General features: G+C 37.3%; 1 long non-coding RNA gene across 1 annotated transcript in view; it reads right to left on the reverse strand.

The window, feature by feature from the left end:
* LOC105716170 (uncharacterized) overlaps nucleotides 1–26145 on the reverse strand; it is a 91657-nt gene that overhangs the window by 20649 nt on the left and 44863 nt on the right. Inside the window, exon 3 of the long non-coding RNA XR_001107211.3 lies at nucleotides 2470–2564. This is a non-coding gene — a long non-coding RNA (uncharacterized LOC105716170). The remainder of the gene's footprint in view (nucleotides 1–2469; nucleotides 2565–26145) is intronic.

Raw genomic sequence — 26145 nt, forward strand, 5'->3', positions numbered from 1 at the left:
ATTTTTCTGCAAAGAAAATTATTTACTAAAATGTAAAGTAAAATCAGAATTTCTTAACAGTGATACTATTGAAATTTTAGGCCAGCAACTTCTACATTGTGGCAGAGGTGGTTGTGTAGAAACTGTCTTGTGCATTGTAGGATGTTCAGCTGCATCCCTGGATTCTACCCATTCAATGCTTTTTTTTTTCTCACAAGATGAAATGTGATTGTAGAGAGTCATTTCTATGGAGAAGACATTATGCTAACATTTTCACATAGATTATTTCATTTAATTTTAGGAACTACTCTATGAAACAGGCATGATCATCACCTTCATTGTTTTACAGGTAAGAAAACTGAAGTTTACAGTAAATTGCTTATCCTTAGTTGCATGTGTAGTAAGAGGGGCTAGAGAGTAGGAATTTGATATTATTTTGAGCTCTTCAGTTAGTAACCATTGTTTTCCTTTAGAGTTATCTCATGGTTTTCCATGATAGTAAGTCTTTCTTGGACTTTTGTTCAGGCACCAATATTCCTCTACATACTTGAATTCCTCACAAATAGCACTGACCTTTCTATTAACTCTAAAGTGTAGTCTATAGTCCAACAAACTGTAAAAGTAAGAAGTGTTTTTAAAAGCATTCATTAGTGTAAATGAATGTAAGAAAGGCAATAACTTAGCAAACAAAGTTCAATCAGATTTGCTCAGGCAGGGGTCTTATGGTATTTCAATGAGGAATGATGTCCATTCCATGGCTAAAGTGGCAGGACACAAAATGTAATGGAATTGCACAAATTCAGAATATGTTTTCCTAATTTCAGGATTTATGAACTTCTGCATTATCCATGAATCAGAGAAAAATAAGGCATTCCAAGCTATAAAATGTGCCTCTCTTGATTAGCTAAGTTACCATACTACGGCTCTGTTCCTGTTTATACTTGCATTTGTTCAGAGTTGTGCTTTTGAAGGAAATCAAAATATTTCAGCCCAAAATATACTTAACATATTTTGACATTGCTATTCAAAAGGCCTATAAACAGAAGGAGTCCTGCAAAGCTGTCTTTTGTTGGGGAGACTTGCATCTGTAGCAAATGTGCATTGATGTGGCCAGGTTTTCTCTGAAGCCTTCCCTTGCAGAACAACCCTAACAAAGATTAACTGAGAGTCAGACAGCTTTCAAGATCTCAAAGAAACATTTACCACTTCCTTTCAGGTCTGCAACCTGTGGGATTCCATCTACATAACAAAACTAGTTTTTGCTAGTCAGGTCTCCTCTTCTCCCCTCCTGTAACCTGTTTTGCGAGAGCCAAGCCCCATTCTTTCTGTAATCTCAGTATGGCACATGTGCTTTTGAACTACACTCGAAGGTTGGAGGTAATCACTTTGTGATTCTTCCAGATGTGCACGTGAACACATTTGGATGCCTTTTCACAAATCAATCAGTCTTTTGTGAGTTGACTCTAAAGCAAAATTTCAGAGGACAAAGAGAAATGTTTCCATTAGTCCCTTCACCTTAAATTTAAAATTTTTAAATTTATTTCCATTGCATGAAGCAGGAACAGCCACAAACAAACCTCTCAAACACCGAACTGGGAAGGAAGTGGTGATTTCTTCGGCCGCGAGCTGCGCAGGCATACACATCCTAACAACCGAGCTCCCTGACTAGAAAATCTTTGCCCCTTATAAAGGCTTACAATTCTAGAAATTACATGTGAAAGGGTCTTGATCCATGAAGTAGGCATGGGGTACGTGACTTAGGTGGGGGTCTGATCGTGTTTAAGTAAAAACACGATCAGAATGTATCAGTAAATGCCTTTTGGAAAGATTCCTCCATACCATGCCTGCCATCTATGGGAGTGCCATTAAGGGTGGTGCCCAGTCTGCCAGCTTTTACCTCTCCTATTGAAATGCAATGTAGAAGGCTATGGGGAAGTGGTCTTAGAAGCTTGAGAGGATTAAGGGTCTACTTCCTCATGACTATATGCTTATATTTTAACAATGCTACTGCAAAGTAATAAAAATATAAAATATTGAATGTTAAGAGAGCTACAGTAAATGATTATGTGAAGTTTTGCTTTGTGATTCTGACTACCATGTGTGTCTGTGTTTATCAAAAAAAATTTTAATTCTTAAAGCAGTGTGAGTTTGATCTAGAGTTATTTCTGATTCGGTCAATGCTGAGCTTGAGTATTAATTTTCTGAATTTAGTTGCAAGAATAAAAGGTAGCTGGAGTGGCTGGGGGTTCAGGAGAATGCCTCATAGTCTTCACTGACTCACACAGTAACACCAAATAAACAAGAACCTAGGAAAACACCATTTCCTTCATATGCAGTTTCAGACTATTTCACCTCACTTTTGTTACTCAGTGTTTGTTTGCTATTATTTTTAGCTATTTGCAGCTTTTTAGAAATGCAGAAACTTAGGTTCCATTCCAAACATGTCACTCAAAATTTGTTTTTAACTCTGTCTTTGGGGATGAGACTTACCATTTCCTATGTCCACCAGAACACAACTCATAAGCCCTTCTTTTCCTTGTCTAGAGATTCTGGCTTTTCCACTGTAAGAACTGAAGATCCCACAGCTGAAATGACATCATGAAAAGGCCTTCATTCAGGTAGAGTTGGTTTACTTGTGTGGTCTCTATTTAATAACTTCCACTTTTGTACATTTCAGTTTCTGTGTGTGAACACTGAGCTAAATAGCCAGAGTCTTTAAGTAAGAGAGACAACAACTAAAAACAGCAATGAAAACTTACTCAGTTACAGCCACAGCGATATATAGGTCTTTACAAAAGTAGCAGTTCCATTATGCAGGCAGTGATAAATGTGAAAGCATAAAATCTGGAAACAGTCGTGGTGGTAAATAGATAGAAACAAGAGTGGTTCACAGATAAGGATATGAAGCATACACTCTGTATTTTACCAAAAATGATGTTCATATATTTTGTAGACTAGAGAGCCTTTTTAAAGAAAAAAAAATCATAACCAAATGCCTTCTAGAATTCTCTATTAATAAATTGTCAATGTAGTATTTTATTTAAAACATAGCACTATTACATATTTTATCTATCATTTTATAAAATATCTATAGGAAAGAAAACAATGGAATGTATGTCCTTTAACATTTTCTACATAATTTATTTATTATACTCTTTCTAATCTCTACAGATCTTTGCTCATTTTAAAAACCTATATATGCATGGCTATAATTTTATTCAAATGAGATTTGTAATTTATTGCTTCATATTCTCTTTATTAAATCTCTTCTAGAACAATAGAAGTTGAAAGATAAATGCTCAGCATACTTGCTTATTTCCTACATATAACTGCAGTATATTAGCATATTTACTTCTAAATTGATACCAAAAAGACTAGAAGATAACATCAAAGAAGCAATTTAATTAATTTCCTTAAAGTCATTTTTGATGTCTTAATTAAGGTTATGGTTTCTCCAGCCCAGTGGACTTGAAGTTCACTAAGTGTGAAAATACCAGTATAAATTATTTTACTTTTAATAAGCTACAGTTTTAGCAAGGTAAAATTTGATAAATTTTTAAATAAAATGTATTTTTACTTGTTACCAATAAATTATGCTATTAATAGTACATAGGCTTTAACTTTATCCATGTCACTGTATTATCAGTTTTTACTTATAAATTAGTAGAGACTTTTTTTTTTATTTCTAAGGTTTATGATACTATGTGTACTTAAATCATTTTTAACATGTTATCCCTCATTATATTAGTTTGCTAATTATCCTAAGGCCATCAACTTTGTAAAACAATTAAAAATTAAGACATAGAGCAAATTAGAGAAACTGTATAGATGTCAGTTTACTATAAAGAACACTTTTAAGTTCTTTATAGTAAACTGACAACTATTTGTGGAATACATTGTTTGTGCAGTCAAACAACATTTTCAAAAATAATGAGGGCTCCAAAATTTTTATTGCTCTTCTTGCCTCTCAAACATATTAAAAAATAGAAAGTTAATAGAAGAGAGACTAAAGGGAAGGAAGAATTAAAGTACCAAAAAGAGATAAGACAGGTGGGGGTCTGATGACTGATGAGGAGAACAAGAAATAATGGGAGACTTTAACACCCCACTGTCAATATTAGACAGATAAACAGGACAGAAAATTAACAAGGATATCCAGGACTTGAACTCAGATCTGGACCAAGCAAACCTAATAGACATTTACAGAATTCTCCACCCCAAATCCACAGAATATACATTCTTCTCAGCACCACATCACACCTACTCTAAAATTGACCACATAATTGGAAGTAAATCACTCCTCAGCAAATGCAAAAGAATGAAAATCATAACAAACAGTCTCTCAGACCTGCACAGCTTCATGGAAACTGAACAACTGGCTCAACAATGAAATGAAGGCAGAAATAAAGATGATGTTCTTCGAAACCACTGAGAATGAAGACACAACATACCAGAATCTCTGAGAAACATTTAAAGCAGTGTCTAGAGGAAAATATATAGCAATAAATGCCCATATGAGAAACAAGGAAAGATCTAAAATCAACACCCTAGCATCAAAATTGAAAGAGCTAGAGGAGCAAGATCAAAAAAACTCAAAACCTAGCAGAAGACAAGAAATAACTAAGATCAGAGCATAACTTAAGGAAATAGAGACACAAAAAACTCTTCAAAAAAATAATAAATCCAGGAGCTGTTTTTTTAAAAAGATCAACAAAATAGACCGCTAGCCAGATTAATAAAAAAGAAAAGAGAGAAGAATCAAATAGATGCAACAAAAAACGATAAAGGGGATATCACCACAGATTCCACAAAAATACAAACTATCGTAAGAGAGAGATTATTACAAACAACTCTATGCATATAAACTGGTAAACCTGTAAGAAATGGATAAATTTCTGGACACTTGCATCCTCTCAAGCCTTAACCAGGAAGTAGTCAAAACCCTGAATAGACCAATAACAAGGGCTGAAGTTGAGGCAGCAATTAATAGCCTACCAACCATAAACAGCCCAGGTACAGATGGGTTCACAGCTGAACTCTACCAGACATACAAAGAGGAGCTGGTACAACTCCTTCTGAAACTATTCCAAAAACATCCAAAAAGAAGGAATCCTTCCCAAATGATTTTATGAGACCAATATCATCCTGATACCAAAACCCAGCAGAGACAACAAGAAAAGAAAACTTCAGGCCAATATCCATGATGAACATAGATGCAAAAATCTTCAATAAAATATGGAAAACTGATTGCAACAGCACATCAAAAAGCTTATCCATCACAATCAAGTAGGCTTCATCCCAGGGATGCAGGGCTGGTTCAACATACACAAGTCTGTAATCGTAATCTACCACATAAACAGAACCAAAGACAAAAAGCACATGATTATCTCAACAGATTCAGAGAAGGCCTTCAACAAAATTCAGAAGCTCTTTATGCTAAAACTCTCAATAAACTAGGTATTGACAGAATGTATCTCAAAATAATAAAAGCTATTTATGACAAACCCACAGCCAATATCATACTGAATGGGCAAAAACTGGAAGCATTCCCTTTGAAATCTGGCACTACACAAGAATGCCCTCTGTCACCACTCCTATTCAATATAGTATTAGAACTTCTGGCCAGAGCAATCAGGCAAGAAAAATAAATAAAGGATGTTCAATTAGGAAAGGAGGAAGTCAAACTGTCTCTATTTGCAGACAATATGATTGTATATTTAGAAGACCGCATCATCTCAGCCCAAAATCTCCTGAAACTGATAAGCAACTTCAGCAAAGTCTCAGGATACAAAAATCAATGTGCAAAAATCACAAGCATTCCTATACACAAATAACAGACTTAAAGAGAGCCAAATCAAGAATGAACTGCCATTCACAATTCCTACAAAGAGAATAAAATATCTAGGAATACAACTAACAAAGAATGTAAAGGACATCTTCAAGGAGAACTACAAACCACTGCTCAACAAAATGAGAAGACACAAACAGATGGAGAAACATTCCATGCTCATGATTAGGAAGAATCAATATCATGAAAATGGCCATACTGCCCAAAGTAATTTATAGATTCAATGCTATCCCTATGAAGCTACCAATGACCTTCTTCACAGAACTGGAAAAACCACCTTAAACTCATATGGAACCAAAAGAGAGCCAACATAGCCAAGTCAATTCTAAGCAAAAAGAACAAAGCTGGGAGGCCTCCCACTACCTGACTTCAAACTATATTACAAGGCTACAGTAATGAAAACAGCATGGTACTGGTACCAAAACAGAGACATAGATCAATGGACCAGAACAGAGGCCTTGGAGGCAGTGCCACACATCTACAACCATCTGATCCTTGACAGACCTGACAAAAACAAGCAATGGGGAAAGGATTCCCTGTTCAATAAGTGGTGTTGGGAAAACTGGCTAGCCATGCACAGAAAGCAGAAACTGAACCCCTTCCTGACACCTTACACTAAAATTAACTCCAGATGGATTAAAGATTTAAGCTTAAGAACTAACACCATAAAAACCCTAGAAGAAAACCTATGCAAAACCATTCAGGACATAGGCATAGGCAAGGACTTCATAACTAAAATGCCAAAATAGACAAATAGGACCTAATTAAACTCCAGAGCTTCTATACAGCAAAAGAAACAATCATTAGAGTGAATCGGCAACCAACAGAATGGGAAAAAAATTTGCAATCTACCCATCTGACAAAGGGCTAATATCCAGAATCTACAAAGAACTAAAACAGATTCACAAGAAAAAAACAAGCCCATTCAAAAGTGGGCAAAGGATATAAACAGACACCTTACAAAAGAAGATATATATGAGGGCAACAGATACGAAAAAATGCTCATTATCACTGGTCATTAGAGAAATACAAATCAAAACCACAATGAGATAGCATTCCACTCCAGTTAGAATGGCAATCATTAAAATATCTGGAGACAACAGATGCTGGAGAGGATGTGGAGAAATAGAAACACTTTTACACTGTTGGTGGGAGTGTAAATTAGTTCAACCATTGTGGAAGCCTGTGTGGCAATTCCTCAAGGACCTAGAAATAGAAATTCCATTTGACCCAGCAATCCCATTACGGGGCATATATCTAAAGGATTATAAATCATTCTATTATAAGGACATATGTACCTGAATGTTCACTGCAGCACTGTTTACAGTACCAAAGACTTGGAACCAACCCAAATGCCCATCGATGACAGACTGGACAGGGAAAATGTGGCACATATACACCATGGAATACTATGCAGCCATAAAAAACAATGAGTTTGTGTCCTTTTTAGGGACATGGATGAACCTGGAAACCATCATTCCCAGCAAACTGACACAAGAACAGAAAATCAAGCACCACATGTTCTCACTCATAGGCGGCTGTTGAACAGTGAGAACACATGGACACAGGGAGGGGAGCATCACACACGAGTCTGTGGGGGGGAATCTAGGGGAGGGGAGGGAAAGTGGGGGATGGGGAGTTGGAGAGGGATAACATGGGGAGAAATGCCAGATATAGGTGATGGGGAGGAAGGCAGCAAACCACATTGCCAAGTATGTACCTATGCAACAATCTTGCATGTTCTTCACATGTACCCCAAAACTTAAACGCAATAAAATAAATAAAAGCATGGTCTTTGAATGTCCAACACTGAAGAATGGTGACCTTAATAAATGTGCAACCATAAGATATGTAGAAATCTTAATAAATGTGAAACCTGACCACTGTAAGACTTAACTAAATATTGAACCCACTCTTATTACTTTTGCCCTGCAGAATGCATAGATCTATTTGGAAATAGCATATAGTAAAACAAAAAGGCAACAAAATTGACCTATACTCAGCACTAAGTAAACTATACTTCCAAACAATCAGTAAAACAAATCCAAGTCCTGATTGATGGATTTCTGTCAAATACTTGCAGAAGGATAGCATGGGGAGAAATGCCAGATATAGGTGAAGGGGAGGGAGGCAGCAAATCATACTGCCACGTATGCCCCTATGCAACAACCTTGCATGTTTTTCACATGTACTCCAAAACCTAAAATGCAATTAAAAAAAAAAAAAAAAAGATACCAGCAGCACAGCTTTCTCTTATAGGTGTACAGATTTCTGGAGTCTGTTACATTTTGTGCAGTATATTCTATACTATCTCTTTTCTTCTGGGGTTAAACAATTTCATACCAATATGTGAGTGCTTTTGTACTAATAAAGAAAAGAAACATTGCTTTTTGTTCTTTGACTATAGCGTTGTAGAAATTCTCATTCCAAACCCCACTGCAATTTCCCATTTAAAATTTATGTCTAAAGTAAATGTGTTATATAATCTAATTATTCTTAAGTATGAGAAATACTTTTCATACAAAATGGGATAATTAATAATTTATGTCAATAGCCAAATACATGCATTTATTTTTTATAGTGGAAAGTTCATCTTCACCATAGAACTGAGAGAGACCAGTTCTCTTTTTAAAGTAGAGATGAAGAGACCCAGATTAAACTTTGGTATGCTTCCCTATCCTCACCTAAATATGGGGATAGCAACCAGTATTTGAGGATTCTTCTGAAGGGTAAATTAAAAAATATATGTTTAGCAGTGTCCTAACATATATTTGGTGCTAAATTGTTACTAATGCCTGTCTTTCTTACTTAAAAAATGGCAGGAAAAACATCAATAAAATAAAATTCAACTGGAAAACTAGAGAAAATAAGTTTCTATACAAATACAACTTGCCAAGACTGAATCAGAAATAAATCTGAACTGGCCAGTAACAACTAGAAAGATTTAATCAATCGGTAATAAAATGTCTTCCAACAAAGGTAAGGCCAGGAATGGATTGGCATCACTGTTGAATTCTACCAAAGATATAAAGAAGACCTAACAGCCATTATCCTAAAACTTTTTCAAAAATTTTAAGAGGAGGAAATTACTCCTAATTTATTCTACAAAGCCAGCATTTATACTAATATCAAAACCAGACCAAGACAAAAGAACAACAAAAAAAGGCAAACTAAAGGCCAATATCCCTGATAAACATAGACACAAATATCCTTAAGAAAATACCAGGAAACTGAATCCAACAGAACATCAAAAACGTAAGACACCATGATCAAGTGGAATATAAAGATAGTTTAACATATACAAACCAATAAATACATCACAACAACAGAATGAAGGAGGAAATTCATGATTATCTCAATAGATGCAGAAAAATAATTTGAAAACATTTAAGAGCCTATCATGATAACAACTCTTAACAAACTAGGCATAGAAGGGACTTTCCCCAACATCATAAAGGCCATATATGACACACTCAGAGCTAACAACATACTAAACCAGGAAAAGCTGAAAGCCTTTCCTTTAGGAACTAGAACAAGATGAGGATGCCCACTTTTTCACCGTTTGTTTTCAAACAAGTGCTGACAGTTCCTGCCATGGTAATTAGAAGGAAAAAAAAAGCGGGGGGGCAACGAAAATTTAAAAAGTAAAGGAGGAATTCAGGTTGTTCCTTTTTGAGGATGACGTGATCTTGTATTTAGAAAAACTTAAAGACTCCACCAAAAACCTCTTAGATTTGATAAAGAAATTTCGTGTCATTGCAGGATACAAAATCGAAATATAAAAATCAGGAGTTTTCTATAATCCAATTGATATGGTTTGGCTGTGCCCCCACCCAATTCTTATCTTGAATTGTGCTCTCATAATCCCCACATGTTGTGGGAGGGACATGGTGCGAGTCAATTAAATGATGGGAGAGATTTTCCTTATGCTATTCCTGTGATAGTAAGTTCTCACAAGATTTTATGGCTTTTGTGCCGGGCACAGTGGCTCATGCCTGTAATCCCAGCACTTTGGGAGACCGAGGCAGGTGGATCATGAGGTCAACAGATTGAGACCAGCCTGGCTAACATGGTGAAACCCCATCTCTACTAAAAATACAAAAAATTAGCCAGGCGTGGTGGTGCATGCCTATAGTCCCAGCTACTCGGGAGGCTGAGGCAGGAGAATTGCTTGAAACCGGAAAACGGAAGTTGCAGTGAGCCGAGATCACGCCACTGCACTCCAGCCTGGTGATAGAGCGAGACTGTCTCCAAAAAAAAAAAAAAGATTTTATGGCTTTTAAGGGGCTTCCCCTTTCACATGGTTCTCATTCTTCTCTCTCCTGCTGTCATGTGAAGAGGGACATGTTTGCTTCTCCTTCCACCATAATTGTAAGTATTTTGAGGCCTCCCAAGCTCTGCAGAGCTCTGAGTCAATTAAACCTCTTTTCTTTATGAATTACCCAGTCTTAGGCAGTTCTTTGTAGTAGCATGAGTACTGATTAATACACAAATAATGAAATAACTCAGAAAGAAAACAGGCAATCTCATTTATAGTAGCTGTAAGGCCGGCTGCCTTACCGGGAGTTAAACGGAAACACTTATCTCTCCCCGTGCCAGCCTCTCCATGCTGACACACTTATCTCTCCCCATGCTGACCTCTCTATGCTGGCTCCCCACACCCACTCCTGCATTCCTCACTCAACCCCTTCAAAATTTAAAAAGCCCACCAAAGATTTGTCCAATGGCAGCTTAACATTGACCTCCCCAGCCGGATAGCCCACCAGTAGTCCCGCCTGGCAACCAATGGCAGCTCGCCCCATTGGCACCTTGACTTCCCCTCACCAATGAAACTCTCTGCTCTTTGTTTCCCTAGTAATCAATCAAACCCCCTCACCAATGAAACTCACCAATGAAACTGTCTGCTCTTTGTTTCCCTAAAGACCAATCAATTACCTCCACTCCCTATAAAACCCCACACCCTGAGAAGCCCAGCACGACTTCTCTGGCCCCTTCCCAGACCACAGAACCTCGCCCAGGAGCTGAATAAATTGGATTCTCATTTTCTCACACTGGCCTCAGTTTCCTCATTTTAACTCGGCAATATACCTTACAGCTGGTGCTGAAACCCGGGAGGGGTTGTGAGACCCCCTCCTAAGGGGGTAACCGACTCCTCCATCTGAAGCCAGACCAGGGAGCCGCTCTGCCGCAAGGTAAGATTTCTGTTGCCCATAGCCTCTCCCGCTGCCTGCTTCTGGACTCCCTGTCTGTAACCGCGGCTGCGTCAGGGACTCCTTTCCGCCGTGGGCCCAGGGCCCCGGCTCCGTCCCGAGGACCTGAGTGTAGAGGAGACGTCCCTACGCTCTTGTCTTCCCCCCATAAGGGGTCTGCGGAGGGTCAGGAACCTGAGGGAGACGTCCCCTTCTTCCTGAACCCTCTCTGGTGTCCGGTAGTGCCATCCGGGATGCCTACCGGTCATCTCTGCAGCAGCGAGTGAGGCTGGGGTGACCAGAAGCCCTGTTTACTCCTCCAGGCCCTTAAGGCCTGGATTAGACCTTGGCTCCTAACCCCAAAACTCGCCCTTTGGCAAGTCAGCTCCCATTTAAATATTTTCAGTTTCTCTTTCTGATTCTCCTTCTGTTCCCGAGTGAATGTGTGAGTTTTTTCCCTTCCAGTAAAATTGTATCCTGCTTTGCAAGTTTTATAAGTTCACAAATTCTTGTATTCTTGTTCTCTATTGCTAATAACTGTAAGTTTCTACAGTGAAGGTCATAAAAAATGCCCAAGCAGGCAGGACTCTAGCTTTCTAAACACTGTGTCAAAAAGAAATAGATAAGGCCTGTGCTAAAATCCTTGAGCTCTACAGATAGCAAACATCTGGGTCACATAGCAACTATCACATGTAAGCCTAAGTTAAATACCTATTACTGCTTAATGAATTGTCTTTGTTCTATGCCTGCAAACTTGTTTTAGTGCCACTGTGTACTTCATGTATAAAAAGCCAAGCCCTGTCTTTGTTAAGTGCTTAATATTAAGATGCTAATCTGCTAAGCCAGTAGCCACCTTAATAAAATCCTCCTGTTTCACAAAAAGAAGAAAAAAAAAAAGAAAAAATCATGGGTAACCAGAAATCCCACCCAAACCCTAAGTCACCACTGGGATGCCTAGTTCTAAACCTACCCAAGCTAGGCCTCTCTATAAAAAAGAAAAGGCTACTCTTCCTCTCCACTGTAGCCTGGCCACAGTATCCGCTGAACAACCAGTCCAAGTGGCCTCCAGAGGGCACGCTTAACTTTAATGTCCTCACTAATTTAAACAATTTTTGCCAAAGGAACGGCAAGTGGGCCGAGGTTCCCTACATTCAAGCATTCTGCTATCTCTGTGCCCACCCCAACCTCTGTTCCTCTTGTACTATAGCTCAGGTGCTCCTAGCAAAGGACTTACCCAAACAGCCTTCAGCCCCACAAGCGACCTCCTCCACCTCCTTCTCTAATCCCAACTTGCCTAAAAAACTCTCCCTACCCCCAACCCAACCTAATAATCCTCCACCCTATGCAGAACCCCAAACCCCTCCCGCTTCCCCAGGTCTTAACCTCTCCGGTCAGCACCCACACTCGCTCACACAGCACTCCCACCAATGGGGGTTCCCCCCTTTGTCCCCTCTATACCGAATCTCAAATCCCTTCTGCTCCTCCCCTTTCAAAACCCCAGCCACCTCCTGCCCTCCCAAGTCCTAATGTAACCCCACCCGCTAGTGCTCACATTCACCTGCACGGCACGTCCACTAATAAGAACTCCCTCCTTTGTCCTCTCCGTGAAATGGCTGGAATGGAGGGTGTAGTCCAGGTACACGTTCCTGTCTCTCTAACTTGTCCACCATTAAAAATGCCTAAGGTCATTCTCCACCAATCCTACTGTTTACACTAAAGAATTTCTCTATTTCACTCAAGCCTATAACTTAACCTAGCACAACATTTATGTAATTCTGTCCTCTACCCTTACGCCTAATAAAAATAACCACCACCGCCAAGACCAAATGCTGCAGTAACTCCTAGTAAACATGCAAGGCACAGCTCATAAGGTAGTTAATTATAATAAACTGCATGAAATAACCCAGGGTCCTACTGAAAACCCAGCTGCCTTCCTTAACCAATTAACCAATGCTATAGTCCTACATACCCAAGTAGACCCAGACTCCCCAGCCAGAACCACCCTCCTAGCGGCCCATTTTATCTCCCAGTCAGCACCAAATATTAAAAAAAAAAAAAAAAAAAAAAAAAAAAAACCTAAAGAAAGCAGAGGACGGCACCCAAACTCCCATACGAGACCTGGTAAACTTGGCATTTAAAGTTTTTAATGACTGGGAGGAAAAGGCTAAGGCCGTCCGCCAAGCCCATTTACAGCAACAGGTAAGCCTCCAAACCCAAGCTATCATAGCAGCCCTAAGGCCGGCAGCGCGCCCAGCATCTGGTGGTGGAAACTCCTCAAAGTTCCTCCACAAAGGTCCCCTAGGACCTGCCCAGACTGCTTCAAAGGTCCCGCCCGGGCCCTGCTTCAAATGTGGCCAAGAGGGACACTGGGCCCAGCAGTGCCCCTGTCCACGTCCACCTCCCAGACACTGTCCAATCTGCAAATGAACTGGACACTAGAAGGTAGACTGCCCATTCCGGACTACAGGCTCACCCCCTGCATCTCCATGTGAGGGGCAAGCCAGTCCAAAGGATGCAGTCCCTTCACTTGAACTCCTTGGCCTCATGGATAATTAACGCAACCTGGACTCGAAGACCCCTATCACCCCTGCTGAGCCCAGGGCGCTACGAAGAGCAGGTAAGTCCATTTCCTTCTTAATGGACATGGGGGTTACCTGTTCTGTATTGCCTTCCTACTCAGGGCCTAGTATACCTTCCCAGGTTTCAGTTATGGGAGTTAATAAAGAGCCTTCCTACCCTAATCAAACTCATCCTTTAGCCTGTGTCCTCCAAAAACACCCCTTTTCTCACTCTTTTCTAATCATACCCTCATGCCCAGTTCCCCTATTAAAACAAAATATTATCCAAACTGTGGAGGCCACTCTCCAACTTACTGGCCCCCACACTCAAACCCATCACCCACTCACCTCCTACTGCCCCTCCTAACTAACCCTATGCCCAGGCTCAACCCCTTGTCTCAACCCCCTATCCCTCCTAATGTAGTTAATCCCTGAGTATGGAATATCTCTAAGCCTGTAGTGGCCAGACATCACACACCAGCTAAGATACTTCTTAAAAATCCTACTCACTTTCCCTCACGTCCTCAGTTTCCCATCTCAAAAACCCACCGCCAGGGCCTAAAGCCTATCATCACCTAAACCCTAGCACAGGGACTCCTTACTCATATCCCCTTGCAACACTCCTATCTTGCCAGTCCGAAAGCCGTGCGGCTTTCACCTGGTTCAGGACCTGCGCCTTATCAATGAGGCAGTAATTCCCCTCCACCCTGTAGTTCCCAATCCATACACCCTATTATCGAATATTCCCTCCACTACTTCTCATTTTACAGTCCTTAACCTCAAGGACACCTTCTTTACCATTCCTCTTCACCCTAAGTCCTATTTCCTCTTTGCCTTTACTTAGACCAATCCAGACACTAACCTCTCGCAGCAGTTAACCTAAACGGTCCTGCCCCAGGGCTTTAGAGACAGCCCTCACATATTTAAACAAGCATTAGTAGCTAACCTAACCTCTTGCCCCCCTCAGCCTAGTCTCCTCTTACAGTATGTGGACAACCTGCTGCTTTGCAGCCCTTCCCTCTCCATGTCACGGCAGCATACTGCCGCTCTCCTTAATTTCCTTGGGTCTAGGGAATACCAGATTTCCCCCTCCAAAGCACAGCTGTCGGTCACCTCAGTAATCTATTTAAGTATTCACCTTACTCCCCAGACTAAGGGCTTAAGAACAGACAGTCAAAAGGCACTACTTGCACTGCAGCCCCCCAAAACAGCTAACAAAATCCTCTCCTTTCTAAAATTTGTGGGATTTTTTTTGTCACTGAATTCCTAACTTCGCTACTCTGGCTAAGCCCTTGTATGCGGCAGCCAAAAATACCCCCAGGAAACATAGCTAATATTCCAGTCCTATACCTGCATTGTCCCTAAAGTTATAAAACAACTTGGCTCTGTGAGCCATACAATCCTAAAAATAAAGCCACCCTAACTAACCAAATCAAACCCTCAAATAACACCTCTCATCCTTTCTCCTAGTTAACTCTAGTACAGCAGAGAGCCAACATGTTAAACTTAATCAAAACCGTAAACTTCACTCACTGCTTTTTATGTGCCTCTCTTAACACCCCCCCCCGCCCCCGCTTAGCCACAGTTCCCCTCCGGACAGGATTCAACCTGTCACTAATGCCCACAGGACCTAACACCACCTTAACAGGAATCCCCTTATTCAATATACACTCCCAGTCTCTCTCTCTCTGTTACAAGACAGCTAACAACCCCAGCCTCAGGTGCAACACCACAGTAAATGTAAAATCTTCCCTTTATGCACCTCCAGGGGAATACTTTTAGTGTAATGAAACCCTAACCAAAGTTATCAAAACGTCCTTCACATTCCCCTGTGTTCCCGTTACCCTAGTCCCACAGTTAAAAGTGTATGGACAATCCGAGTTCCTGTCCCTCATTACACTGTTCCCTAATCACCAGGACAAACGAACAGTCTTCTTCCCAATAGTAATAGGCCTCTCTTTAGCATCCTCTCTAGCAGCAGCTAAAATAGGAAGTGAAGCCATGGGCTACAGCGTCACTTCGGCCGCTCAACTGGAGGACAAGCTCCGTGTGGCCATTAAGGCATCAGCCGCCTCTCTGGCATCCCTCCAGTAGCAGATAATGTCACTGGCTCAGGTAACTCTCCAAAACCAGCAGGCCCTAAACCTGTTAATGGCAGAAAAAGGGGGTACCTGTCTGTTTCTCCAGGAACAGTGTTGCTATTTCATCAACAAAACAAGCCTAGTAGAAGAAAATGTCAATACTCTCTGCCACCTCCGAGAAGACCTCTAAAGGAAACAGAATACACCGGGCTCTTCCCTTAACTGGTGGCATTCTCCCATATTTACCTGGCTAGCTCCCGTTATCATTCCCCTCATTGTGGTATGCCTTCTACTAACGTTAACTCCGTTTTTTCTCAGGTTTTTACAAGCTCGCATGAAAAATCTCCAGAGTGGCTGTAAATCAAATGCTACTTCACCCCTATGTCCAACTCCCAACCAAGGCACCGGCCAACTAACCTCCCCACTCCGCCCCCATTCAGCAGGAAGTAGCCAGAAAGAAGCGGCATCCTATATCATCAAAAAGGTTGGGATGTAAGGCCGGCTGCCTCACTGGGAGTTAAATGGACACACTTATCTCTCCCCGTGCCAGCCTCTCCATGCTGACACACTTATCTCTCCCCATGCTGGCCTCTCTATGCTGGCTCCCCACACCCACTCCTGCATTCCTCACTCGACCCCTTCAAAATTTAAAAAGCCCACCAAAGATTTGTCCAACGGCAGCTTAACATTGACCTCCCCAGCAGGTTAGCCCACCAGTAGTCCCGCCTGGCAACCAATGGCAGCTCGCCCCATCGGCACCTTGACTTCCCCTCACCAATGAAACTCTCTGCTCTTTGTTTCCCTAGTAATCAATCAAACCCCCTCACCAATGAAACTCACCAATGAAACTGTCTTCTCTTTGTTTCCCTAATAATCAATCAACCCTCCTCACCAATGAAACTGTCTACTCTTTGTTTCCCTAAAGACCAATCAATTACCTCCACTCCCTATAAAACCCCACACCCTGAGAAGCCCAGCGCGACTTCTCTGGCCCCTTCCCGGACCACAGAACCTCGCCCGGGAGCTGAATAAATTGGATTCTCATTTTCTCACACTGGCCTCAGTTTCCTCATTTTAACTCGGCAATATACCTTACAGTAGCTACAGAAAATTAAAACATTTTGGAACACATTTAACCAAGAAGGTGGAAGACCTCTAAAAGGAAAAATACAAAACACTGATGAAAGAAATTACAGAGAACACAAATGGAAAGACATCTCATGCCCGTGGATCCAAAGATTTAATATCATTGTAATGACCATATAATCCAAATCAGTCTACAGATTCAATGCAAATCCTATCAATATATCTGTCATTTTCACTGAAATAGAAAAGTACATTATAAAATTTGTATGGTATTTAAAAAGAGCCTGAATAGCCAAAGTGATTCACACTACCTGACTGCAAAAATATATTACAAAGCTATTTAACCAAAATAGCATGGTGTTGATATAAAACCAGACATCTATATGACCAATTGAATAAAATAGTGAACCCAGAAGTAAATCCATGTATTCAAAATCAACTGATTTGCATCAAATGCACCAAGAACATACATTGGAAAAAAGACACCCTCTAAAATAAATGCTATTGGAAAAACTCGATATTCATAAGCACAAGAATAAAATTAGACCCCTTATTTCTCATAATACATAGAAATTAACTCAAAATCAACTAAAGATATAAATTTAAGACCTGAAACTATGAAATTCCTAAAAGATAACAAAGGAGAAAAACTCCAGGACATTGTTTCTAGGCAAAGATTGTATGGCTAAGAACTCAAAGGCACAGTCAACAAAACTAAAACATGTTGGACTATATTAAACTAAAAATTTTCTGCACAGCAATGGAAACATTGACAGAAAAAAGACACAATCTGTTGAATGTGAAAAAATATTTGCACACTATTTGTCCAACAAGGAACTAACATCCAGAATATACAAAGAATACAAACAACTCAACAACATAGAAGCAAATAACCCCATTAAAAAGTGGTCTGAAACCATGAATTAGACATTTCTCAAAAGAACAATTGCTGATCAGTATATTTTTAAAAGTTCCACGTAACTTATCAGAGAAATGCAAATTAAAACCACAGTGTAGTATCATCTTACTCCACTTAGCATGGTTATTATTTTAAAAATTTAAAAACAACCAAAAAACAAAAGATGCTGATGAGGATGCAGAGAAAAAGAAAGCTCTTAAACTCTGTTGGTGAGAATGTAAATTAGTACAGACATTATGAGAAACAGCATGGCAGTTTTTGAAAACACAAAAAAATTGAACGACCATATGATCTAGCACTTCTGCTACTAGCTATCTGTTCAAAGGAGAGGAAATCAGTATGTCAAAGAAATATCTGCACTCCAGTTTATTGCAGCAGTATTTACAATAGCCACAATATGGCATCGACCTATACCCATTGGAATACTGCTTGTTCATAAAGAATGAAATTCTGTCATTTGTAGCAATATGTGTGGAACTAGAGCCCATGATGTTAAGTGAAATAAGCCAGGTACAGAATGAGGAATATTACATGTTTTTCCTTATATGTGAGAGCTAAGAAAGTTGATTTTATGGATGTAGAGAGCAGAATGATAGTTAACAGAGGCTAGAGAGTGTATGGTGTCGGGGGTGGTGATAAAGAGCTACTGGTTAATGGCACAAGCATACAGTTGGATAAAAGAAGTAAGTTTTAATGTTTGATAGTAGAGTGACTAGTTAAGGTGTTATATATTTCAAAAGAGCTAGGTGGGAGGGCTCGAAATGTTCCCAACACATGGAAATCATAATAACTTGAGCACCTTAAATATGTTACATATGCTGACTCAATCATTACACATTCTACGCATGTATTGAAATATTACATGTATCCTCCCCTCACCAAAAGAGAAAGATAAATAGAAGAAAAAGAATTCAGCATAGTATTGTGGTACCCACACAAGAAACAATTCTTTATATAAAATAGTTTTCTGCCTCACACATTCTTTTATAAAGGTATATATTTCACTCTTGCATTGGGCTCAAAGAGGAATTTTTCGGGAATTCTTGGTCTTAGTAAGAGGAAAATACACTTTCCCACTGAGAAATATAAAAGTGCATTAAGTAGCACAACTGTCTTTTAAAATTTCAGAGGTTAAAAAGCCAAGGTTGGTAAACATTTGAACTACAAGTCTGTCACCTGGAAGCTAGATTTTTACAGCTTCTCTAATGAGCCTTAAAAATAAGAATTTTTCAACCTATAACACTCTCACCTTTTAAATTAAAACCTGTGGTGAAGCAATTTTTACAGATGCATTGCTTTTAATAATCATAAATACATTAAACTCTTCAGATATGTGCATGTACATTTAATGTGCCATTTCTCAAAGCAAAATATATTAATCATTTAAGGAAGACTGTTATAAAGAGAAGTTCACAACTAATTAAAATATGTTAAGTTATACAAAGAGTTTTCATAAAAATTTAGCCAAATATTAACATAATATCCCTACATTACCTAGCATTCTGTAGGGAACATTACTAATTTAAAGTGTTCCTATTTGCTCAATGAAAGTCTTATTAAATACGTATTTCATTTCTATAAGAGTTTAATGTAAGCCACATACTCTTCTGAGAGTAGCATATTTTAGTACCATATTATCTCTTATACTAGTCATTGCAATGACAAGAAAATAAATAGAAAATTTAGGCCCAAAGGTATCTATCAAAAGTAATTTTTAAAAATTCACGGAAAAAAAAAAACTACCTTTTAGGTATGTTTACATTTTAAAAAAAAAAACTATTTTCTAACTTTTAAAATTGTATCCTTGATATAGTGAGAAAATGTGATTCAAAACCAGTGATTAACAGTGTCTCCCCAGTAACAAATAAAAGATAACCAATAAAAGATAGGAAATTAAGGGGCTTATGCTATAAACATGAATTTCAGACTTCCACTATGATGACTCCACAGAATACATTTAATTCACCCCCTCAGCTCCAGTGGAAGATAAAAATAGGAACTAGAAAAAATAAATAGGTTCAGAACATAACAAAATAAAACTACAAAATTGTCAGTGAGATCACTGGGTTCTTAGCTAAAAAAAAAAAAAAAAAAAAAAAAGGAAATAGATACCAGTGTTTTAGTTCATTCAAGGTAAGAGTTTAAAGGGATTTGACAATAGGTCTCTAATTCATTATTTGGAGTCAGATGCTGAGAATGGATCTCCTTATGTGTGAATAGATAGAAATTAAAATAAACAATAAGTAGGAGCAAATCATCAAAACTACTATTTCCAACCATCATCATCAAGGTAGACTTAGAAAAGCAGGAAGACACAGATAAAGCCATTTAACCTGAAACTATATGAAGCAACTCAGGAGTATTTTACCTGAATCTTTGATATCCTTGACTTAACCATGTCACAGGAGCCCAAAAATACAACTTTAAAGCCTGTTTCTGACTGGAGAGTCTTGGAAGCTGGCAAAGGGCATCACAAAGTGTTAGATGAGGAGGAGTTAATGCAAAGAAATTACAAGTGAGGAAACAATCCTCTAAACATGTGTCTTTGCCAAAATTTTGAGATTCAGGAAAACTGCTCACAAAGTCAATATAATCAATAACCAGAAAATGAATAAATTCTAGAAAAATAGCTTTGATGGAATATGTGATAAAGTCTTCAAAATATATGCCAAAATTTCTTAATGAGATAAGTAAAGGGCTATCATCCCTTTACAAAAGACTGTACAATAGACAAGACAAAATAAAACTAGAAAAGTAAGATATATAAGAACATCAATTAGAAATATTGGGGAAAAAAATAACAACCAAAAACATCAACTAATTAAACTAACTCCATACTAAACACAAAGACATAGTGACTGGTAAAAATTTACTTGGGAAATCACCCAGAATGTACTTGTGAATTAATCCCCAGTTCAGCCATGGTTTGTGGGACTCCTTATATAAAGAAGAACAAAGGTAAGTATTTTCAACTTCTCCTCAGCAGCCATTCAAACAAGAATAGAGTGGTGTAAAATATTTAGTGTTCAGAGCACAAAACTTCCCCACCAATCTAGAATTCTGCACCTTGCAATATTATCCTTGAAAAGGGAAGGATAAATAGTTTATCAGACAAACAAAAATTGAAGGAATTTGGTACCAGTAGACCCACCATGCAAGAAATGTTAAAAGTAGTTCTTTAGAGAGAAGGAAAATAATATAGTTCAGAAGCTTGGCTGTGATAAAGAAAGGAAGAACATTAGAGAGGGAATAAGTACAGGTAAAATAAAAACTTTTTTTAAAACATTGTTATATTTGCTTATGTATAAGTAAAATGAATGACAGCAATGATACAAGAAATGGGAGTGGAGAATTATGATTATTTTGTCATTATAATGTACTCTTGTATGCATGAAGTGGTATATTATTATTCAAAAATGTAGTTATGTTACTTGTATATATATATTGCAAATTCTAGGGCTACTACTTAAAATATAAAAAAAAATACAACTTATGAGCTAAGAAAGGAGAGAAAACATAACCATATAAAATGCTTAATTAAAACCAAAAAACGTAGAAAAAGAGTAGAATAAAAAATAGAGACACAGAACAAGGATAAGAAAACTTTTAAAGTAGCAAATATGGTAAATAATAATCCAACTATATTCATAGTCATTTAGAATATTAATAATCTAAATACACCAATTAAAAGACTGATTTTTCAGAAGGGATCAAAAACTAAATCACAAATATATATTGTCTAGAAGGAAACTACTTTAAGTATAAAGACACATATAATGACACATATAAATGGAAAGTAAATAGCTGGAGGAGAAAAATACACCATACTAAAACTAACCCAAAGAAAGTGGGATAGCTATATTGTTTTTGACAGAGCAGATTTCAAAGCCAGGAAAGATATTAGGGATAAAGAGGGGCACTATACAATAATAAAAGGATTTTTTATGAAAAATAATTTTTAATGTATATACATCTGACAAGAGATCATCAAACTATGTAAACAATAGAATGGCAAGGAGAAATGTATTAATCCAATATCATAGTTGTTGGAAACTTCGAATCCTTCTATCAGAAAGAGAAAGATCTAGCAGGCAGAAAATTATTAAGGACATAGTTGAACTTAGTAACATCATCAATCATCTGGATATAATGAAAATCTATAATCTATTTCATCCAATAAAGCAGAATATGCTTTCTTCCTTCACTGGCTCACATGAAGCATTCACCGAAACATTTATATTGGGCTATAAAACACATCTTAATAACTTAATAGAAATCATACAATATTGATTTTCAGACCATAATGAGATTGAACTAGAAATCATTATTAGAAAGACAACTGGAAAATTCCAAAATGTGTAAAAGTTAAACAATGTGTCTGTAAATAAAATATAAGTTAAACAAGAAATCTCAAAAGAAAAGTAAAAATATTTTGAACTTAATAAAAATGAAAACACAACTTATCAAAATTTGTGGGATGCAGTCAAACCAATGCTTAGAGGGACATTTATAGCATTAAGTATATTAGAAAAGAAGAAAGATCTAAAGCAGGAATCTGCAATTTCACCTTTAGGAGACTAGCAGAAGAGAAAATGAGATCTAAAGTAAGCGGAATAAAGGAAATGATAAAAAAAATTGCATCAATGATACTGAAAATAGAAAAGCAGTAGAGAAAATCAACATCAAAAGCTATTTGAAAAATTGATAAAATTAATAAATCTCTTGGCAAAGCTATGAAAAAGGAGAGAGAACATTAATTATTAATACTGGAAATAAAAAAACATCATTGCAGATCCCATAAACCTTAAAATAATGACATAATTCTATGACAGATAAATTATTGTTAACAATTACTCTGATAGAGAAAGCAAGGAAGGGTGCAATTAGGACAAGAGCAGCAGCCAGAAACATATACTTGGCAAAAAGAGTCTTATAGGAGATAGCCAATTCATCCCTTGAACCTTTATGAAATGTCTTGCATGCATTGCTGAAATAGGCCTATTTTTCTTCCTATAGCGCTAACACTGAGAGAGCCAGCCAAGATGAAAGTAGAATAATTCAGCAGGAGTTTGAATCTGGATTCTGCCACTTTCTGCAGTGCAACCTTAATCCAAACTTCTTTAAATTGCAGTTATATAATCTGTAGAATGTGGTTATTAGATAACTTACATCATAGAAATGATAGGATCAAATTAGAAAGAGACTGATTTTACAAAAGCATAGCCCCAAACTTGGTGGCATACAGGAAACTTCTCTGGATAAGCATAAACATTTGTCAGAATTATTCTTCGCAACTTTTCCCATCTGAATCTAACATCAAAATTTGTAAACAGTGAAGTCATATTCAATTTGTGTATTATTTCTAACAGTCCCAATGCAACTATATGGTTTTCTTTTATTCCTTGTCCCAATGTTGCCGACACATACTGTGCTAAATACAAAGCAGTGATCTAAGTTTAAAAATGGGGAGTTATTTGGTATATAATAAAAAACTACCAATTACTTTTTAGAACTAGTTTAGACAATTAGCCAAGGATAAGCATAAACATTTAACTGTTCTGCAATGTGTTAATATTTTGTACTTTTAGTAGCAACACTCCTCACATTTCTGTGTTGACAAAGTCACCTAAGACTAACTTAAAATGGGCCTATGAAAATCCATCACCTTTTAAGATCCTCTCTTTTATAGTTATTTAATATATTTTCTTAATTATACAACAGGAATCTTCAATCCTTCCATTCTAAAGGGAGTCAAAAGTGGTGGACTGTTCACAAATTGGCTCAGGCCTCTTGGGAAACATCATTCATTAGTTCAAGAACAGAAGATACATAATACATAAGTCATCTCTAACTTCAAGAGGATGTCTTTGGAAAAAACAGTTATCATTGGTTTTTATCACCTAAAGACATTTTCTACTATTAAGAGAGATATAAATAATTTTGTATTAACTTTATATAAAATTTGTTAAATATATTTAAAAATACTCCAAGAATGAATTTTATTGCAATGCTGCAGATGTGGTATTAATAGTGAATGATTAAATGCATGTATTAACAAAATATATGTAAGACATGATATTGCAAATAAAAAATCAGAAATCCTTAATGATAAGCATAGAACAGTATAATTTATAGAAAATATTTTTAAGAACCCACATCTAGCAGCACAAAAACACTGGACCTAGAAATGCACATTATTGTCCAACTTTGAATCACTATCATTTTGTATTTCATACCCTGAGTAGATTTCAAAATGAAATAAAAGATGACATTACACATGAAGTACTTTAGCTCTGGATACCATTATGAAACTGCCTAAACATATAACCCCAAAACGAGAATAGTTATTAAGGATTTAAGTGATCATCACTTCTGTTTTCAAATTGCACAATGAAATGTCCTGTAAAAAGCAGTAAATCCTAAATGCTGGACTATTCTAGCTAATTAGCAAATAATCATGCCCTGGCGTTTTGCCAAATTCACAAATGTTCCATTGCTAATGTATTTTATATATGATGCACACATTATTTAGGGGTACTCTTATTATCCTTTCCTTTCAAACAGGCCTTGGGATACTTGCTATGACAACAATACACATTTGGTAAATGCAGGATAAAGTCTTTTGAACATCTAACTAGGTTAAAAAGCTCAGCCAAAAAATTAGTACTAAACAGTATTTGGGCAATTTGGGTCCAAAAGAGAGACTGAAAAGATCAAGTCAAACAAATGGGATCCAAATGGCAAGTTAGGATAGCAGATACAGAGAAACAATTTTTGGACCGTGAGCAGTTCAACACAGTTTAATATTTACATGGGATTCTAGAAATTAATTGGCTAACTAAAGCAAACTAGAGCTGGGGATAGAAATGACCAATTTAGTAACTTAAACACTGCTTTTTGGCAAGTGAATGAAACTTTTTTGGTGACTTTCTTCAGGAGAAAATTAAAAATAGATTATGGACTTGAAGCACAAAAGGTATGTAGATTGGATATATACAAACATTGCATATGGCAACAGTACTCATCAAAATATTTCTAGATTTTCACTAATTTTTGTTTATTGAAATATTGCAAAGATACAAAAATTGGGAAAAATTTATTTTGACAAATTGCTTTTAAAGTTTAAATTGAATTCCATTTCCCTTCAAGTTTACTATTTTTGCCATTGAAAAGTATAGAAAAGTATATTGTTATAATTTGATATTAGGCAATTTTCGATGAAAGCAACTTGATAAAATCAATTCAATCACCCTAGCTAATAATGGGTCTACAGTACATATAAATATTTTTTTTCAAACTTCTTTGTGAATTTCCTTTTTCTAGCCTCTACAAGAACATTTGCAGGTGTGCCAAAAAGCATTAAGCACAGCACATCCCTGATAAATTTCACTAGTCCATCCTCTCTAAAATAAATGAAATTCAGGCTCCATTTATTGACATGAGGCAATACTACAATATGCTTTGAGTAATTTTTAGGTGTTATGTCAATTAGAAAACTTAGGATCACTGATTACATCACTAGAGGTTACTAATGATAAAACCTTCCAATGATAATTAAAAATCTATTATAATTAATGACAAAATGTTAAAATGAGTTCATTATGTCAGCAATTTGAGTATTTTAGATAAATTCTCTCATACTTTTCATTCCCAGTCTAAAATGACTAAAAATAATCTTGTAGAAAGGTCATATGTTGTGTTTACAAATGAAAAATGAAGTAGAGAAATCAATCGAATATATGAGTAGTTTAATGCCCTGGTTCTTAAACTGTTTGAAATATTCAGATATATAGGATACTTTTCAAAATATATATATATTTATATAAGCTTTAAATTTCATTTTCTGTATATACATGCAAATTTCCATTTGTTAATTTGATTCATATAAGTCAGTATAGATTTGGCTTAATCAAGAAGCCTATGCTTGCATTTACTTTTCACTTATCTGTAATTTCTTTCAGCCAGTCCCCAGGCAACAGCTTCTTTAGGTGGGTAAAGTCCTTTAAAACTATATAATTAAAAATTTTAAAAAACAATTTAGCAATAACAAAACAGAATCAATTCTTGTATAAGCACATATTCTATGAGACTGGCAGAAAGGCAACCTTGACTCTGCCAAAGAAAAACTGCACAGAACCAACATAAATGTTTAGACAGGAAAGACTTTATTCAAGACTACTGCAACAGGGGAGAGAGATTAAATTCACATCCTTTGAAACAATGGGCAAGAGAGTTTTAAGCACTGGGGTGAGCTAGTGGAAATATACTGGAGGACACTGGAGGAACGTTGATTAGTATAATTAGGCATTCTGTGCTTGCTAGTTAGCATTTATTGAAGTTAGGCTTCCACCCTCCCACAGACACCATGGGGATAGGGATCCTGTATTTCTTCATAATTTTATTTCAAAGAGATGCTCTGAGTTCTTTGAGAAAGACATTTCTATGTTGTCAAAATGGCAAGGAGATTTATAGCTCAAAGAAGCAG

The sequence above is a fragment of the Aotus nancymaae genome, unplaced genomic scaffold (assembly GCF_030222135.1).
Source record: "Aotus nancymaae isolate 86718 unplaced genomic scaffold, 86718_ANA_hifiasm-v0.15.2.pri h1tg000025l, whole genome shotgun sequence".
NCBI lineage: Eukaryota > Metazoa > Chordata > Mammalia > Primates > Aotidae > Aotus > Aotus nancymaae.